We start from the raw sequence: 14,377 nt of genomic DNA, 5'->3' as shown, positions 1-14,377 counted from the left end.
AGCAGTGAGGATGAGGGATGGTCTGAGTCTTCATGCTGGGAGGACTTCATGCTGAGTCTTCATGCTGGGAGGAGGCACAGTTCCATGCCTACTTCCAGCATGAAGGAAAGAAAAAAGGGGTGATGTCAGGAGGTGAGCCACACCTCCTGGTGTGACATCAGGGAGGCACCCTCTGACATCATTGGACCCATAGTTCCATACTCCTGCCCTGGAGATTTGCAAATATAAAAACTAATAAACATCTGAGTTATTACAGAGTTATACCAAACTCCCCTAGGTCTGTATTGTCTACACTAGGGTTAAGCAACCTTTTGGGGCTGGGTGCACATTTGGCAATTTGATCAACTGTGCTGGGCACCATCACAAAATGGCTGCCATGGGAGGAGAACAAGTAACTTGCCCAAAAGACTGAGTACAAGGCAAAGTTGGGGCTGGGACCCAATACACTAAGCAACTCCTTTGAGCCCACATTTTCAACACCAACAGAAGAAAAATGTATTACTTTTTTTTTTTTAAAGGAGGGTAGGGAGGGGTAGGGCACCTTGGTGGGCACCAGGAAAGGTGTCTGGGGGTGTATTGGTACCCACAGGCACCACATTGCCTACTCCTGATCTAAGCTGACTGGTAGCAGCTCTTCAGGGTTTCAGGCTGGAGTCTTTCCCAGACCTACCTTGAGATGCCAAGGATTGAAGATGCTCTACCATGTTCAAACACAAATACAAACAGCCCCTTGTTATTAGCTCCTCCCTTTAAACAAGCATACTCTTCCATCTCATGTACACACATGACACAAATATATAGGAACATCATCTTTCCAAATTACACAAATGACTCTGAAGTTTTCTTTGTGAGTCTTATGTGCAATTTAAACAGTCAAAGTCAAAGACACACAGATGCAGGGAAGGTGGATTCTGCATTTCCCTGTATGGCTTAAGAGTGTTCTGCCCCACCAATTCCCCCCACCCCCGGCTTCATGCTGATGACCTCCATCCACAGCAGTGGCCTAGGATTTCCCTAGGCCAAACAGGTGAGGAGCCAAGAGGCAGAACTGCCCAGGTGGAGCTTTCTTTGCTGGATTTGGTGCTCCAAATCCCAAGCCAAAGAAACAAGCTCCCATTCAGTTTTAAATGGGGCTTTTCTCTTCAGCAGTAAGAAGTGCAGAGGTATAGATACTCCACACATAATTATCAACTACTTCAGATTGTGGCCATATATGGCAGCAAAAAGCCAAAAACTAGGATCAATGGTGAAGCCTGGAAGATTATGCAAGATAGATTGAAACACCCAAAGAATGTCTCATGATTCACTTTATTACAAAAAGTGCCTAAAAAGTAATAATCATTTGGCACTTGTTAAGAAGAGTTGGCAAGAATGTTTCTTAATTCCTGTTTGTCTTATATTGAGGAAGAAGCATTACATATCTTATCTATGGAGGAGTTACTCATAAACCTTAGTAGATGGCTGCCCAAACTTTATTGTTGGAAAGGGGTATTATAAAACAGGATCAAGGTTTTTTTAGTCATGTGTCCACACCAGTCCAATATTGGAAGATGAAACACATACCTAGGGGATTACAGAATCAGAAAATACCTTTTATAGGAAAGCCAACCAAGTGAATCATTTTAAGGGGGGGGGGAGTGTTGACATGCTAAACAAGTGCTTTCTTGATAGAGTGCTGTTGTTAATTATAGAAGGATTTCATGAGAATAGAGACAAGTTAAGGCTCATAATGTTGTTATAGAGCAAATATTTAAAGAGAGAATCATGGAAGTCGCTAAAGTTCATTGACCTTAAATGAATTTAGAGGGAGTGTTGGAGACCTTGGGGTTATCCCCTGCCCTCATCTACTTACACTGTCATAATCCATGGATTTAAATATATTTTTATGCTACGATTCTGTTGTGCCACATCTCAAGACTATAAATTCTAGTTACCATTAATGCTGAACTTTTCAAGACATGCCTGAAATATCTTAGCTATTCATCTTTTCTTTTGCCCCAGTCCACCCACAATTGCTTTAGAGTAGATCTACTGAAATCTAAGATTAATTCATGGAAAGGTATTGAGGATAAAACCAATCAAGTATTTCCTGTAATTCAGAATAACCTAAAAATCAGGATTGGCATGCATGGCTTGAGGGTTGTGACTACTTAAGATTTGTCAAAAGTGATGGGCGAACTTGCCCCCGGGTTAATTTGTTCTTTCCTTGAATAATAACAAACTCACCCATTCAAGATTGGATGAGAGGTCTCCCTTAAAATGAACTCTCATTCCGTGTAAATAAATGTTTGCACATGCGCAGTATTCAAGTGAATCTTGGGAGCTGTAGTTTGGAAATGTGTAGTGCGTCATGATGTCATGCATCACCACGTTATGTACCCCCTTCCTGACTGGTTGTTTTTGCATGGCCTCTCACAAAAACACCCCACCCACCAGCAGCAGTAAGTAAAGTACAGGTTTACTTTCTAAACAAAATAAAAGAAAGTACTGTACAAATAACAATGACTCAATCCGATCCAATGACAGAAACAGAGAGTGTGTGCTGAGTCTGATTATTGGAATAGGAAACTAAGCGGGTGTCTCCGCAACAACAGAAGGAGAAGTGAATGGTGGCTTACCCAGATTTTTCAAGGAACCAGCTTTGGTCTGCGCAGGGCTCCACAAATGGGTACACCGCACCATTTTAAGTCGCTTCACAGGAACATACTTCTGGGTGGGATGGGGGGATTGGAGTGAATGTCATCAGACTGGCAGGGGCTGCTCAACCAATACGAGAGGCTTCCCCCCCATCCAAGCTTTACCCCCCTTTCTCCTTCCTCTGAAGTTCCCATAATCCAAAGGATTGAAGCCTTGCATTAATTACTTCCTTGCACCAACAAAGCAAACGGTAAAGAAACACAGCATAGATATTTAGGGAACAAGCCTCATTGACCACAATGAGAGCTACTTCTGAGGAGACACCTGCTTCCCCAACCTATGCCCAATCCCATCAATTTTTAAAAAAGTAATTCCCTCTAAAACTGCATTAGCAATCACTACCCCCATCCCACTATCTCACTATCGTGCATTTGCCCAGCAATATCTATACCCCCCCATCTCACTATCACACTATTGTGTGATAGTGAGATAATGGGTGTAGGTACTGCTGGACAAATGTGTGATAGTGAGATACTGATATAGGGGTGTAGGTATTGCCGGCCAATAGTGCTATTTCACTTTAATGCTTTACTTTTTAAAAAATGTTAGAGGCTGCCTGGAGCACACCTATACTTTGCAGGGATGGCCACCAGAGTTTAGTGGTAGGCAAGGTGAAGTAAATGCTGTGAGGTATTGCAGAAGTCTGACGGCCAGCCCTGAAATGGCGGAAACATCAGGGGAAAGTAGTTGGGGAAAACATTGGGGAAACACCCCTTGATCAGGGTCAGTGAGGTCACGGCTATGAAAGACACACCTCTGGGCAGGGAAATTATGCTGAAGTAAATGTGGAGGGTTGGTGCACACTACAACAGAAGTGCAGACAAGCCAAATTAAGGAAAACACTCAGACCAAAAGTAGTCTCAGAAGAACCGTTTTTTCAGCGTGAAGCTCTTGGTTGGCTGCGGGATGGCAGAATCATGTGCCCTGAACGACCTCCGAATGCAGCAACCTCGCAGTAAATCACTCATGGAGACACTCCCCAAGCCATGTGTGAGAACAAAATGAAGAAAACGGTGTGGCTGATTAATCTAATGTGATTGGAAATGGGGTAAAGTCATATCATCACCATAAGCAAGTTAAGTTATAAGTTTACCATAAGCAAGAAGAGGGTTCAACTAAACAGCTCAGCACATGTGTGGCAGTAGCGTTGCTTAAACACAGACTGTGCATGCTCAGAAGCTTGCAATCCATTCCAAACTTAGGCACAAATTTGTAAAATGATCTAGACTTGTTAAAAAGGTGAACATTATGAATGTGTGAAGTTCAACCAGCGAGCCAATTAATTACAAAATCTGGTGGCATCACCATATGTCAGTGGTGTTGCTTTCCTGCGGCAGTATAACACAACAAATAATTTTAAAAGGACCAATGCATGGACTTGAGTTTGCAAACAGTCATCCAAAATCTTGTAGTACAGAGCTGAAAGAGAATGGGTTATTTCCTGTCAGAGCAAAAATCCTTTCATTGGAGGAAGGGAATATTTGGATCCAACCCAATGTCTTGAAAATGAATTATCATTAGTATCAGATACTTATAAGATAAAGTTAGTATCTAATCATGATTATAATCCTTGTTGGCAATCCCTATGTGGATAAAATACATATATTCTGGAACTATAAGGAAATTAAGAGCTTTTGGATATCAAAATTATATATAATATAATTATACTATTGTATAGAACAGAGCACAAAATATAGACTACCAGAGGGTAGTCCTTTGTGTATTTCACATCTAGCGATGTGGTCTCTGGCCCACAAAAGTTTATACTATAATAAATTGGTTCATTTTTAAGATGCTACATGATGCTTTGGGCTTTCACTGGCACAGCAAGTATCCAAACAGTCAACCTAAAAAGAGTCCATACCCAATTTGTGCCCCTGCCACCGCTTGCTCCGAAAAGATCCAGCACTTACCTGCAGCAGAGCTCCAGTGGAGCATCTCCTCCAGCCAGGAATTGTACTGGGACCACATACTGCTACTGCTATTTGCCTCCTTCCTGTGCCCAAAGGACAGGGGACGTTACTTGGCCTTGGTGCAGGGGAGGAGATGACAACAGTGGCACTTGCAGTATTGAGGTGAACAGGGTTCTGCTTACTCTGATACTGCTCATGAGCATTTGAACAGGGATGCTTATTTTTGTACCAACCCCACCTGACTAAGCTGTTCTGAGCCAAGGCTGACCCAAATATCATCATAGATGTTGGTTTCCTGCACATCTGTCTGTGTGGTATCATTCCCGAATGCATCATTCTTTTCTGGGGTGAAGAGAAAAAAAGAAAGAAAGAAAGAAAGAAAGAAAGAAAGAAAGAAAGAAAGCAAGCACTCCCCAGGCATTTTCTTACCCAGTATGGCATGTCTATGTCATGAGATCACTATTGACCAAATAGAAACATCGCTCCAGTTTACAAAACCTGGATAGAGCAGGGCTCTATAATCAAGTTGCCTTTACGAACCTGAGGAGTACTGACTAATTCCTGCAGCCTTATTTGAGAAGAGCAACCTCTGTGGCCACCCAAACTGAAATGAAACATAGTGGAACTGTTCCAAACCCCTTCCTTCAGCAGGGCATGGGCCCGATTTCAAATTCTGCCCAAGTGACAGCTGTCAGCTCTGGAGGCCAATTAGGCTATAAAAATCTCCAGTTACAAGGAAGTTTTCGGCTGACTGTACAGCCTGGCATTGATTTCCATGGGCTCACAGCCCAGGCTTTTGCCTTTTTATTTCAATGACAGGGCCTTCAAAGGTCCTTGTGTTTTTAAACTGTTGTTGTCATCACTCTAGGATACAGTGCTGCGCACCTTGGCACAGCATACGAACACAGCTGGGCCTTTCTACCAAAAAAAAAAGAAAAAAGCAAAAAGCAGATACTTACCACATGGCCAGCTGTATAACAGTTTGGAAATCGAACTGGAGACCATATTTAAATATTTCTATTCTATGTACAAATAATAATGTACAATCTTGGAAAGCAGGTGGCAGAAAATTACCAGGGTGGTGGGAAAATGAACAAATACCAACCCCCTAAAAGCAATCTCCGTTCCATATTTGACAAAAGAAGTCAAATGAGTGAAGTACTTTTGGGAGTTTGCTACCATGTCCTGCCAAAGAATGTAGGAAAATATAAATTCCCAGCATGAAGAAAACAGAGTAGCTAGCGGCGCAAGCAGGCAACAGACAAATTAAATAGGCATAGACCAGCCCTACCATTAGGCAGAGTGAGGTGGCCACCTCAGGTGGTGGATGAGGGAGTTGGAAATAGAGCTGTGTATGCCATGCAGCCTGCCCTGTGTCCCCTAAGCCTGCTGCCTTCTGGTGTGGTGAAGCCACCAGTGTTGAAGTAAAATTCAGCTGCCAGTCTGGTGGGCTTCTGTTCATGAAATGGGGAGAGAGGCTCCATCTTGTCTTTCATCTCAGACACGCAACAACATTTCTTGGGCCACCCCTAGAGGGAGGCGGGGCCAGTCCTCAGTTTCAATCATTACCCCAGAGCTTTCTGCTATGGAGATGGCAGTCTAATGGGTGCAAATAGTAGCTGGTGTGTGTGTGTGTGTGTGTGTGTGTGTGTGTGTGAATTTTCATCAGGAAAATGATGTTGGGGCTACCGCAGGTACCACAGTTCTGATCTGAATCAGCCCCTTCCCCTCACCCTACAGCTACTATTTGCTAAAAATGGAAAGAGACAGGAGATCTGATCACAGGACTAATCTAATCTAGTTAAGCTTTCAGATAAGAAACCCAGGAATACTGGTTCCAGGAAGTCTTGAACCCAGTGTAGCAGGAACAGGTTTCTAACCTAGGAGCAAGTGTGCTGTAACTGTTAAGGGCATGGGCTTTAGCCCAGGCAGCCCCCAGTTCAATTTTTTTAAAATTAACATTTATATACCATTGTATCTGCTAAAAAGCCATAAAGGCAGTGTAAGAAAGGAAAGGTTCCTCCTATGCAAGCACCGGGTCATTACTGACCCCTAGAGGGACGCTGCTTACGCTGGCGTTTTCATGGCAGACTATAGCGGGGTGGTTTGCCGTTGCCTTCCCCAGTCGTGACTACCTTTCCCCCAGCAAGCTGGGTACTCATTTTACTGACCTCGGAAGGATGGAAGGCTGAGTTGACCTGAGCCGGCTACCTGAGACCCGGCTTCCGCTGGGATTGAACTCAGGTCATGGGGAGAGTTTCGGTTGCAATACTGCCGCCTACCACTCTGCGCCACATGAGGCTCAATATAAAGGCAGTGTACAACCATTTAAAACAATAAAATCAGTTCATTCTCATTCAACTGAACCATGAGTTAGGCAAACCACTGTCTTGGCCTTCAGCCCTCATCTGTAGTAATGAGGATAACAATGCTACCTTGATCTCTAGGTCTGTAGTAAGGATTGCTGAAAAGTATTTTGAGCACTTACAAAGAAAGTGGTCATTGGGACTTTGTCCCTGGGACATTGATCTCAGGGACAGTGGGAGCCAGTGTTGCTGGTAGGATTTGTAGGCCCCAGATATCTGTGAGTAAATGTCTAGTTCACACACACCCAATATTGTCATGTCAGGGTATAAATGGAAATCAGGTAGCCAGAAACATAAAGATACTAAGCAAAGGCAACTAAAAGAAGATGAGATTGTATGTGTGTTGTGGAGGGGGCCCATGTCACAACTTTATACTGCTCCCCCAAATGATACTTGGGCCCTGGTAGCTCTGCCTGTGACCCCAGAGAGCCACTGGCAGTCAGAGTACACAGTACTGGGTTGATGGACTCGATGGTCTTATTGTTGTTGTTGTTGTTCAGTCGTTCAGTCGTGTCCGACTCTTCGTGACCCCATGGACCATAGCACGCCAGGCCTTCCTGTCCTGCGCTCTCTCCCGGAGCATGCTCAAGTTCATATTCATTGCATCCGTGATGCTATCTAGCCATCTCATCCTCTGCCGTCCCCTTCTCCTTTTGCCTTCAGTCTTTCCCAGCATCAGGGTCTTTTCCAGGGAGTTTTCTCTTCGCATTAGGTGGCCAAAATATTGGAGCTTCAGCTTCATTATCTGTCCTTCCAATGAGCACTCAGGGTTGATTTCCTTTAGGATGGACTGATTTGACCTCCTTGCAGTCCAGGGCACTTGTAAGAGTCTTCTCCAGCACCACAGTTCGAAAGCATCAATTCTTCGGCGCTCAGCCTTCCTTATAGTCCAGCTCTCACAGCCATACATTACTACTGGGAAAACCATAGCTTTGATTAGACGGACCTTTGTCGGCAAGGTGATGTCTCTACTTCTTACTATGCTGTCTAGGTTTGCCATAGCTTTCCTCCCAAGGAGCAAGCGTCTTTTAATTTCATGGCTACAGTCACCGTCTGCGGTGATCTTGGAGCCCAAGAAAGTAAAATCTGTCACTGCTTCCATTTCTTCCCCTTCTATATGCCAGGAAGTGATAGGGCCAGATGCCATGATCTTAGTTTTTTTAATGCTGAGTTTCAAACCAGCTTTTGCACTCTCCTCTTTCACCCTCAACAAGAGGCTCTTGAGATCCTCTTCGCTTTCTGCCATTAGGGTGGTATCGTCTGCATATCGGAGGTTGTTGATAATTCTCCCGGCAATCTTAATTCCGACCTCTGATTCATCCAACCCGGCATTTCTCATGATGTACTCTGCATATAAGTTAAATAAGCAGGGCGACAATATGCAGCCTTGTCGTACTCCTTTCCCAATTTTGAACCAATCGGTTGTTCCATGTCTGGTTCTTACTGTTGCTTCTTGACCCTCGTACAGGTTTCTCAGGAGACAGGTAAGGTGGTCTGGTACTCCCATCACTTTAAGAATTTGCCACAGTTTGTTGTGATCCACACAATCAGAGGCTTTAGCGTAGTCAATGAAGCAGAAATAGACGTTTTTCTGGAATTCTCTTGCTTTCTCCATGATGCAGCGAATGTTGGCGATTTGATCTCTAGTTCCTCTGCCTCTTCGAAACCCAGCTTGTACTTCCGGTAGTTCTTGGTTCGCATACTGCTGAAGCCTAGCTTGTAGGATTTTGAGCATCACCTTGCTGGCATGTGAAATGAGCGCAATTGTGCGGTAGTTTGAACACTCTTTGGCGTTGCCCTTCTTTGGAATTGGAATGTAAACTGACCTTTTCCAGTCTTGTGGCCACTGTTGAGTGTTCCAGATTTGTTGGCATATTGAATGCAGCACTTTAACAGCATCATCTTTTAGGATTTTAAATAGCTCGGCTGGAATACTGTCATCTCCGCTAGCTTTGTTGTTACTAATGCTTCCTAAGGCCCACTTGACTTCACTCTCTAGGATGTCTGGCTCAAGTTCAGTGACCGCACTATCATGGCTATCAGGGACATTCAGATCTTTCCTGTATAGTTCTTCTGTGTATTCTTGCCACCTCTTCTTAATCTCATCTGCTTCTGTTAGGTCCCTGCCTTCTTTGTCCTTTATCATGCCCGTCTTTGCACAAAACGTTCCCTTGAGATCTCCAATTTCCTTGAAGAGATCTCTAGTCTTTCCCATTCTGTTGTTTTCCTCGATTTCTTTGCATTGTTCATTTAAGAAGGCCTTCTTGTCTCTCCTTGCTATTCTCTGAAACTCTGCATTCAGTTGGATATATCTTCCCCTTTCTCCTTTGCTTTTCGCTTCCCTTCTTTCCTCAGCTGCTTGTAAAGCCTCATCAGACAGCCACTTGGCTTTCTTGCATTTCTTTTTCTTTGGCATGGATTGAGTTGCTGCCTCCTGAACAATGTTATGGACCTCCGTCCATAGTTCCTCAGGCACTCTGTCTATCAGGTCTAATCCCTGAAATCTATTCCTCACCTCCACTGTATATTCATCAGGGATATGATTTAGGTCATACCTGAAAGGTTTAGTGGTTTTCCCGACGTTCTTCAATTTAAGCCGAAATTTTGCAAGAAGCAGCTCATGATCTGAGCCACAGTCAGCTCCAGGTCTTGTTTTGACTGACTGTATGGAGCTTCTCCATCTTTGGCTGCAAAGGACATAATCAATCTGATTTCGATATTGACCATCTGGTGACGTCCATGTGCAGAGTCGCCTCTTGTGCTGTTGGAAAAGAGTGTTTGCTATGATCAGCATGTTCTCTTGGCAAAACTCTATTAGCTTTTGTCCTGCTTCATTTTGTACACCAAGGCCATGCCTGCCTGTTATCCCGGTGATTTCTTGACTTCCTACTTTAGCATTCCAATCCCCTATGATGAAGAGGACATCTTTTTTTGGTGTTAGTTCTAGAAGGTGTTGTAGGTCTTCATAGAACCGATGGTCTTATAGGCCCCTTCCAAACCTACTATTCTATGATGGACAGATGGACTGACCTGGTAATAAGGCAGTATGCTATGTTCCTATTAACAGAGCTCTTAACTCCCTGGCTGTACTTACAATAGAGGAGTCAAGGGAAGTGAGGAGCCAATGAAAATGTTTCCTATGATCTGTTCCTCTGTGTTGAACAACCAAGCAAATGCATGGCTTGTTGCGCCTTTGTCTAGCCCAGTGTGGGAGCCTTTGGAGATTCCACACAAGTCTCTAGGTCTTCATTTTTCATTCTGCTTTACCATGCTTGGGGTTACATTGTCACAGGCCTAAGTCTGGGCAAGAACATTTTTGCCAAACCATACCAGGACTCAACCCTGGCACCCCTTTTCAATGCCAGGGCTCAGCTGTAGAATGTAGGAAGTATTATTTCCTATATTCTACAGTACTAATAAGTATTCTAGAAAAAATTTTCTAGACATTTTCAGGTAGGTATAAACTGAGTTAGTCAAGAACAGATGAATATGCCCATGAGCAAGTGCAGAGTGCATTTCAATCACCATTGAATAAATACCGAGAGTCCTCATGCCCTAGGGAAGAGCTTCTAGATCAGATGGTGGTATTTCCAGACTAATTTGAGGCATCTGTTTTTCTAAAAATTAAGCACTACATGGGGACATCCTATAAATCCAGATAACAAGAACCTTGGAGAAAATTCAACAGCTCCCTGCAGGGCCCATACCCTTTGAAAGCTGCTTACTGCATGGGGAATCTCTTCACCAGCCTCCCCCAACTTGGTGCCCTCCAGATGTTTTAGACTACAACTTCCAGCAGCCCTACGACCAATGGCCAAAGATGATGGGAATTGTACACCAAAACTTCTGGAGTGGAAGGCACCAGGTTGGGGGAGGCTGCTCTGTGTCGTACCAGCAGTCTCTCCATGAAACTGTGTGCTGATCCATGTGGTAAGCAGCTTGAAATGGGCCCCATTTTATAGGGTTTCTAGTGGCCTCCTCCATGAGGGCTGTAACATGAGAATCAGCCCTAGGAACTCAAAGTCAATGTTTTAATTTTAGTCTGGCCACCTATGCCTCATAAAGAATGTATTATGTATGATTCAAAAGCTTGTAATTTTATTTAACCGACTGGCATTTATCCATGGAAGGATATCATCTGAACTTATTTTATGGCCATAATTCTTTCCATACATGAATCATACACTGATATCCTTACTGGAAGGAAATACATGACTGTAGCAATTATCATACCTTCAGCCTTTTGTGGATTTTCTGTGATCTGTGTGCTGTATGTGTAAATAGAAGACTACAGCCAACCATGAAGCTTGCCAGTTTGAATTCTGGTGAACAAACCAATCCTGAGCTCCCAGGTGCTAGGGTGAAATGCTGGAAAAAATAATGAAAGGGATTGCCTTTCTGTCATGCTCTGAATAATTCCAGTGTCAGTCAGTGACAATGTAAGCCTTCCTCAATTGCCTTGACACATTGGATCAGTTTGCGGGTAAGAGGATAGTACATTCCGGTCTGTTCTTGCTTTCAGGAGAAATATAGGGTTTCCAATTAGGGATGCGTCCACTATGTAATCTACTCCCATTTGTGACTGTAGATCAACTCTGAGGGAAATTATCAAAACACCATTCAGCCTGGTAGTTATCAGCCCTTGTGTTCCCTTAGTTGAGCTACTGCCTACTTACTCACAGGATCTCTGCCTGTTAAGCAAGCAAATGGTAGCAATGATGAGAAAAGCCGGAACAGTTAATGACAATGGGGGCAGGAAGGGACATTCACGGAGGGGCCCCACTGAGGGAGTCTTGCCCATGGGACTTCAAGAACCTGGAACTGGCACCACCTGGGCCGACACTAAATCAGAATGTCATTAAGATCCTCAGTTCTTCATATGGAAGGGGATTTTACCATCATTTTTTGTGGCTGGGAATCTGCATATTTGTTGTTGTTCAGTCATTAAGTCATGTCTGACTCTTTGTGACCCCATGGACCATAGCACTCCAGGCCTTCCTGTCCTCCGCTCTCTCCCAGAGTGTGCTCAAGTTCATATTCATTGCATCGGTGATGCTATCTAGCCATCTCATCCTCTGCTGTCCCCTTCTCCTTTTGCCTTCAGTCTTTCCCAGCATCAGGGTCTTTTCCAGAGCGTTTTCTCTTCGCATTAGGTGGCCAAAATATTGGAGCTTCAGCTTCAGTATCTGTCCTTCCAATGAGCAGTCAGGATTGATTTCCTTTAGGATGGACTGATTGGACCTCCTTGCAGTCCAGGGGACTAGTAAGAGTCTTCTCCAGCACCATAGTTTGAAAGCATCAATTCTTCGGCGCTCAGCCTTCCTTATAGTCCAGCTCTCACAGCCATACATTACTACTGGGAAAACCATAGCTTTGATTATACGGACCTTTGCCAGCAAGGTGATGTCTCTGCTTCTTACTATGCTGTCTAGGTTTGCCATAGCTTTCCTCCCAAGGAGCAAGCATCTTTTAATTTCATGGCTGCAGTCACCATCTGCGGTGATCTTGGAGGCCAAGAAAATAAAATCTGTCACTGCTTCCATTTCTTCTCCGGCAATCTTAATTCTGACCTGTGATTCATCCAACCCAGTGTTTCTCATGATGTACTCTGCATATAAGTTAAATAAGCAGGGCGACAATATGCAGCCTTGTCGTACTCCTTTCCCAATCTTGAACCAATTGGTGGTTCCATGTCTGGTTATTACTGTTGCTTCTTGGCCCTCATACAGGTTTCTCAGGAGACAGGTAAGGTGGTCTGGTACTCCCATCCCTTTAAGAATTTGCCAGAGTTTGTTGCTCAATGAAGCAGAAATAGATGTTTTTCTGGAATTCTTTTGCTTTCTCCATGATCCAGTGAATGTTGGCGATTTGATCTCTAGTTCCTCTGCCTCCTTGAAACCCAGCTTGTACTTCTGGTAGTTCTTGGTTCACATGCTGCTGAAACCTAGCTTCTAGGATTTTGAGCATCACCTTGCTGGCATGTGAAATGAGTGCAATTGTACGGTAGTATGAACACTCTTTGGCATTGCCCTTCTTTGGAACTGGAATGTAAACTGACCTTTTCCAGTCTTGTGGCCAATGCTGAGTGTTCCAAATTTGTTGGCATATTGAGTGCAGCACTTTAACAGCATCATCTTTTAGGATTTTAAATAGCTCAGCTGGTACTGTAATCTCCGCTAGTTTTGTTGTTACTAATGCTTCCTAAGGCCCACTTGACTTAGCTCTATAGGATGTCCGGCTCAAGTTCAGAGACCGCACTATCATGGCTATCAGGGACATTCAGATCTTTCTGGTATAGTTCTTCGGTGTATTCTTGCCACCTCTTCTTAATCTCATCTGCTTCTGTTAGGTCCCTGCCTTCTTTGTCCTTTATCATGCCCGTCTTTGCACAAAACGTTCCCTTGAGATCTCCGATTTTCTTGAAGAGATCTCTAGTCTTTCCCATTCTGTTGTTTTCCTCGATTTCTTTGCATTGTTCATTTAAAAAGGCCTTCTTGTCTCTCCTTGCTATTCTCTGGAACTCTACATTCAGTTGGGTATATCTTCCCCTTTCTCCCTTGCTTTTCGCTTCCCTTCTTTCCTCAGCTACTTGTAAAGCCTCCTCAGACAGCCACTTGGCTTTCTTGCATTTCTTTTTCTTTGGGATGGATTGAGTTGCTGCTTCCTGAACAATGTTACGGACCATAGTTCCTCAGGCACTCTGTCTATCAGATCTAATCCCTGAAATCTATTCCTCACCTCCACTGTATATTCATCAGGGATATGATTTAGGTCATACCTGAAGAGTTTAGTGGTTTTCCCTACGTTCTTCAATTTAAGCCAAAATTTTGAGATAAGAAGCTCATGATCTGAGCCACAGTCAGCTCCAGGTCTTGTTTTGACTGACTGTATAGAGCTTCTCCATCTTTGGCTGCAAAGGACATAATCAATCTGATTTCGATATTGACCATCTGGTGATGTCCATGTGTAGAGTTGCCTCTTGTGCTGTTGGAAAAGAGTGTTTGCTATGATCAGCGTGTTCTCTTGGCAAAACTCTATTAGCCTTTGTCCTGCTTCATTTTGTACACCAAGGCCATGCTTGCCTGTTATCCCGGTGATTTCTTGACTTCCTACTTTAGCATTCCAATCCCCTATGATAAAAAGGACATCTTTGTTTGGTGTTAGCTCTAGAAGGTGTTGTAGGTCTTCATAGAACCGATCAAGATCAGCTTCTTCGGCCTCAGTGGTTGGGGCATAGACTTGAATTACTGTGATGTTGAATGGTTTGCCTTGGATTTGTACTGAGATCATTCTGTTGTTTTTGAGATTGTACCCCAGTACTGCTTTTCCCAGTCTTATATTGACTATGAGTGCTACTCCATTTCTTCTAAGGGATTCTTGCCACAGTAGTAGATATAATGG

This window comes from Heloderma suspectum, chromosome 7 (assembly GCF_057233095.1).
Source record: "Heloderma suspectum isolate Gila_16-S chromosome 7, 16-S_ref, whole genome shotgun sequence".
Classification (NCBI taxonomy): domain Eukaryota; kingdom Metazoa; phylum Chordata; class Lepidosauria; order Squamata; family Helodermatidae; genus Heloderma; species Heloderma suspectum.
Note: the sequence above shows the minus strand (reverse complement) of the source record.